Source organism: Leiobunum rupestre, chromosome 8 (genome assembly GCF_980474605.1).
Source record: "Leiobunum rupestre chromosome 8, qqLeiRupe1.1.hap1, whole genome shotgun sequence".
Taxonomy (NCBI): Eukaryota; Metazoa; Arthropoda; class Arachnida; order Opiliones; family Sclerosomatidae; genus Leiobunum; species Leiobunum rupestre.
In genome coordinates this window covers 50,363,659-50,370,444 of record NC_143391.1, presented here as the reverse complement: position 1 = coordinate 50,370,444, position 6,786 = coordinate 50,363,659, and positions in this window count along the sequence as shown.

Sequence of the window (6,786 nt, the reverse complement as noted above, 5' to 3'; positions counted from 1 at the left end):
ATTGTGCAGATTTATTTTTTTAAATTTCGATGGATTCGCATACATTAAAATGAGTTTTATGTAATTTAGGTTGAGTTAGTATGTCTATTGAGTCCCAAATAGCATTATGGCCAAAAACACGAAGGGGAGAATTATTGTACGGATTGTTTATATTTTTGTGTTCTTTAAGCCTTTGATGAAATGGGCGACGGCATTGCCCAATGTAATTATCACCACATTCACAGGAGATTTTATAAATGATGGCCTTGTCGAGGAGGGCAGTTGGTTCTTTGTTATTACATAATAAAGCTGACAATTTGGGTGGTGGGAGATAAATAGGATCGAGACCTACTGATTTAAGATTTTTGGCTATTTTTTGAGAGAAGCAAGGATAAAAGGGGATACATGCTGGAATGAAAGATTTTTTACGTTCTGAAACTTCAGGAGCTGGAGTTGTGTGGAAACTGACGGTATTAGATAATTTCTTTGATATTATTATTGTTATGTGATCTATTTGGGATTCTGAAAAAGAATGATTTAAAGCTGTGGATTTAACTAATTTTATGAATAACTGGTTATGCGACAGAACGTTTAGAATGGATATTTCTTCGGACGTTTAGGTAGTCGTTTAATTTCTATAAAGATTCCATCGCAACCTGACAAATCGACGCGTTGGTTATATTTGCCGGCTCAGTGGTAGTTGATAAATCAAGCACCCAAAGTTATGGGTTCCCGACGGTAAAAACGGGAATTTTAATTTCCTATCTGTCGACGAAATTTAATATAATAATAATAATAATAATCAGCTAGGCTAATACCCAAGGCACCACCTTAGGCTCAAGTCATCTAGCGACTTATAATGCCTTTAACAGGTGTCGACCATAACAAGAAAGTTAATATTGCTACCCTATAACGTCGATCGAACGTCGTATCAATTAAATTGTTAGAATTAACCACTAAGGATAAATCCTCATTTTTCAGTTTTTCATTTGGGGGACGGAAATTCCCCTTTGATTAACAACAACGGCGCTGCACTGCCACGAGTAAGTAGAGGAAATAAATACCGATATCAGATAAATTGCTATGACGTGCCGTTGAACTAAAACCTCCGTTTCTCGCGCGAAGCTATACGTCACTTTTTCATTTGGGGGATGCAAAATCCCCTTTACTTAACAACAACGGCGTGGCACTGCTCGGAATTAGAAATCAAATATGTTTTCGAAAGTTTGTCTGTCTGTCCGTCTGTCTCACTATAGGAGTCCAGACCGTTTACCCTGGAGCCGTAAACTTTGTTGAACTATTTAAATGTAAAAGTAAGTGAATCGCACTATTTATATCTTGGCACATAAAACATCGTTTGATGACTAACTGTCAAAGTTGAGAATTTTAACTATAATTTTAACCCGAAAACACCTCCAAGCGGTATGCGTTTCTCATGAAGCGACTATTTTGACTTTGAACGCACTCTGGCGGCTTTTTTATTTGAGATCAGCTCCACTTTTTCACCTAAAGTCCACCCTCAAACATTTGTAATCAACATTTTTATTAAATGGGTGGTAATTATCGGTCTAAAATGATAAAACAATAAATAATACCAGAAGTATATAAAATATCTCTTACGACAGAAGTATCCATCTACAAGATCGTGCCAATCACGGGAGCAGCGGGGGCGACTTGCCCCCGCTTCTAAGTTCTATTTCACAGAGGGGGCGCTGCCCCCGTTACGTTTTCTCAGGGCAAACTTTGCGCAAAGCTGTAGTTCACTCAGGATACTTATTTGCCAACCTAACAGACCGACTAAACATGCGACACTCTTGTTTTGATTTCTATACCTCGGCATTGTTTCGGACGCAGCCTAATTAACAAAGTATGTGCTTATAACACGGTTTTTGCCCCAGCTCTCGTAAAAACGTTGATACGCCCCTGTCCTACACTGCTAACGTTATTCGCTTGAATCGTGTCCCTCCGCCGGATCCCGTGGATTTTAAAAATAAACGATTCAGAAAAAAATATAGTGCGGGGGTGAAGATCGCCACATATTTACTTTCTGTGGCCATTTATTCTGTAAAATATGGTTGACCAATAGGTAAATATTCCTAAGCTGTGTATTTTTTACATTTTACATCTTAAAGTTAAGTAATAGACTCGGTCAATTTTGAGTTGTGATGCGGTGTACCCATCCGCGATAATATCAATTTTAATCCGTTTTTGATTTTTTTTGTAAACTCAAATAATTTTTAGTTTAAGTTATAGTTCATTGTGAGAACACTTACTTGATTCCATGATCGATGAGAAGTGACTAAAATAAAGTAACCAAACGATTGAGCACAATTTAGTCGATAGCTACGCTGCAAAATTTTCGTTTTGAAAACGAAAACATTTGAGAGAGTTGGCCGTTTTCGGTCTATTGAAATCTGGCAGCCTTGCCTACCTTCCGGCCTGTATCTCCGTACCGAAAATGGCCGACGATTACACCGCCGCAAATATTTTACTAAACTGATCGGCGGCGTTTTTAACCGTTATTTTGAATTATCGACTAAGACTATTAGTAAAAAATCACCTCACCTCAGGAATTCAGGGCTGTGCGAGTACTCGAAAAATGTTATTGTATTACTCGAATGGACTTACGAGGCCTTCACCAAGGCCTAAAAATTACTCGCGAGTTCAATTTTTTAGACGAGTCCGTTATTTTCCAACGAGTCCGCCGATTTCTTTTTTATTTGTTTATTTATTTTATTTATTAAAAGTCTCGTATTGGCACTGCGGTAGCGTTCACGCAGTTTGGACTCGCACAGCCCTACTCAGGATACAAAGTAATTCTAATAAAAATCCTACTCTTACCGTATAAGCAGTGGCGTAGCTAGGGGGGGGCGCCCCGGGTGCCACCCGTTTGGGCGTTATTTGGGGGTGGCACCCAACCGTGAAAAAAATAAAAACTTACACAAACTAGAGTCTAGTAAGTAACCCACCATGATATCCGGCCCGGGTGTCACCCATGCTAGCTACGCCACTGCGTATAAGCCCAATTAACCAAAATGAAAATTATCTTAACTCAATCTAATCTAATCTAACTTTAACCCAAATTAGCCTGAACAAACACTGCTAAGCTGAGCCATCGATTCTAGATCACGGAAAAGAAAAATAAAGAAGTAATCTAATCGTTTTTCGATAATTCGTTGTATTACTATGCGACATTATATTTAGAATCATCGACGAACTTAAATCGAGTGAAAACATAGACGAAGCCAATATTGCAGACCCGGTACGTTCTCTCTGGTTTAAATTTTAATCTACAGTCTGAACTAGCCATTAGCTGCCCGGACCTTTTTGACATTAGTTTTATGCCATAAAACAAATAAAAATGCATCCAATATGCCTGCGTTGTATATACGCGTGCATTTTGTCAAGGATTGGAAAACTAAGTATTGATTTTCCGTAAATCTATATGCTTTTTAAAGGACGACTACATAAATCTTCGGTTTACTCTGTCTTTCACTGGAAGTAGGCTTACTGCAATACACGTGTGCCATGCAGTCAGCCTACTTCCAGTGAAAGACAGAGTAAACCGAAGATTTATGTAGTCGGCCTTTAAACGATTTGCGTGCACTGGACCCCGAGGTGGTGTGGGGACGCTGAAATTAAGTTTCTTTCAACTTCCCCAAAGCTTGTGGGAGAGCTATTTCTATTTCGTTCTTTTTAAATCCGGAGTGGCCGACTGAAAAACCGCTCCGAATTTATCTTTTTCACATATTTTAACGACGGACTTATTTTCAATTCTAAATTGACTAAATAATTATAACAACTGATTTATTTTAAATCATAACTTTAAACTTTTATTTTATCTCATTTTGGCTCGTTTGGAGACCAACCTAACTTCTTACTTCTCGATCCGAATCTATTTTTCAACTTAAATTTCCAGAAATACAAATACAAAAATACAATTTTTTTCCATGAGTACCCCTTTTGGGGTTCTCCTAACAGATTTTTCCCGGATATTAGCCCGTACTCCCTTCTTGGGGTTTTTTCCTTGACGTAGGTCGGCCGCAAGTCGCCACCGTACCTCGCCTGTCAATCAAACACTGACCCACCTGAATTTTTGGTAGGGTCGAGGAAATTCCCAATTCGTTACAATTATAAAGCATACAAATTTGAAAAATAAATCAATACACTAAATACAAGCCTAATTTTTAGAAATTACAAATTATTACACATTACAAATTAGAAATTATTAAACTAAAGATTATAAAGACAATTATTTAACTAAAGATTATAAAGACAATTATTAAACTAAAGATTATAAAGACAATTATTAATCTAAAGATTATAAAGACAATTTTTATACACTAAATTTTAAACAAATTTCGAGAAATTCAAAGAAATATAGTAAATCTAGAGAAATAAACAGCAATATTGTAAATCTAGAGAAATAAACAGAAATATAGTAAATCTAGAGAAATAAACAGCAATATTGTAAATCTAGAGAAATAAACAGAAATATAGTAAATCTAGAGAAATAAACAGCAATATTGTAAATCTAGAGAAATAAACAGCAATATTGTAAATCTAGAGAAATAAACAGAAATATAGTAAATCTAGAGAAATAAACAGAAATATTGGAACTCTATAGAAATAAACAGTAATATTGTAAATCTAGAGAAATAAACATAAATATTGTAAATCTAGAGAAATAAACAGAAATATTGTAAATCTAGAGAAATAAACATAAATATTGGAAATCTAGAGAAGTAAACATAAATATTTTCGATATTTCTGGAGATCTAGAGAAGTAAACAGAAATATTTTCGATATTTCTGGAGATCTAGAGAAGTAAACAGAAATATTTTCGATATTTCTGGAGATCTAGAGAAGTAAACAGAAATATTTTCGATATTTCTGGAAATCTAGAAATACAGGAGAAATATTATTAATCTAGAGATATCCAAAGAAATGTTGAAAATCTAGAGGAATAAACGGAAATCCAAAGAAATATCGGAAATATCGGAAATATTTAGGGAATATTGGAAATATTTAAGGAATATCGGAAATATTTAAGAAATATCGTTAACAGCCTTTTTCTTCGTACCCTACTCTGAAATCCCGGAACAAGCGAAAAGAAACCTCCTTATGAGCGGCGTGCGCTTCAATCGCGTCGGAACACGTCAGCTTTAGGGAACCATTGAACTGATTTGATTTGTTTTCGGGAAAACGAGCTTACTTTTCGAGAGTGGGTGACAGCAAGAATGTATTTATTTATACTCAGGGAGAATGAATATGTAGAGACTATCGACGGACGCGTTGAGGCCCTAACCCCGTCACGCTAAGGGGGGGGAGGGAAAAAGGAGGCGGTCTTATTTTTTGCGTCCTCGCTGCAGCGTTAATCGCGTCGAAAAACGTAATTTTTAAGAACCAATGATATTGCAGTATTATTTGATTTTATTAAAGCGGAGGAGCATACCGGGGGCCCAACGGGTGGAATTGGAGAGACGCTAAAAATAATCTCGACATATTCATTCTCCCTAAGTATAAATAAATACATTCTTGGTGACAGCATGGATTAATAATAGAAGCGTTAGCTTCTATTATTAATCCAAGGTGACAGGCGCGGTTCTAGAAAATGATTCTTAGGTCGGCCCATACTTCAGGAAATAATAGGGAGTGAGGGAGTAAATCGTATGGAAGTTTATATAAATCATAAATTTTCGGGTGGGCACGGGGCCACTGGGCCACCTCCTAGAACCGCGCCTGGTGGCGTGATTGGCGGCAGAGATATAAATCGATTCAATACAGTCATTCTCCCAAACGCACAAATACATTATTGTTTACATTAACTCGACTTTCTAAAAACAATTTCGAATTATCAGGAAGTCAATCAACAATAATATTTATCTTAATTCATTTTAACAAAACACTAAAGTACATCAATCACTGTTGACAGTTAATACTATTTTAGTATTCGTGTTATGTTGTTAGAAACTTTGTAAGAGATAAAAACTCATTAATTCGAAGGGGAAACTATTATTAACATTCGATTATAATCTAAAACATTATTTGTGATAAATAAATCCCTCTTGCGGGAAGTATCTAACTCAGGGGTGGCGAACCTTTTCAGCTCAATTGACAAATTCGAAAATTCTAAATACGTCTCGGGCAGCAACTTAAAATTTAAATTAGTCTCTTACCAAAACCAAAAAAACTGTTCAGTCATTTTTCCTGAAAAGTACGATTTTAATGTATTATTATTATTAATTTATTGATGCGGAGAATTTAGATACAATAGTAAAGCAAGTGAAATAATGCTTCCCTCCTATACGCCCCATAAGTCCATTGGCTTGTGTAAACGTCCTTTTCCAGAAAAGCCATTTTTAAAAATCCCGCGTTCCTTCAACGAATGTGAATTCTTTCGTGTACGGCAGTGCATGCACGATTTTTAAAAGCCTTGCGCGTGCGGTACTATACCGCCGAGCCTCGGAGGTAACATCGTAGCATACATAGAAGCAGACGACGCGAGAAAAAATCTTCCCAAACAGGGTGAGAAATAAAGATTTTTTTATTATTAAGAGGGAAAATTCAAGCCTACGATTCTCGAGTATTCAACCTACAGAATAATTTTGGAAAAATAATAAATTTAAAATAAAAAACAATTTATAAGGAACAAAATAGGGAGAAATGTAAAACGAAATGAAATCTTTATTTGAACTCAAGATACCAAAATGTACCAATAAGTTTTAAATTATTGGATCCCAAAACTGAACTAACAATTGTAAACGAGTGTATATTCAAATTACTTGAGAACTAGACAACTGATGT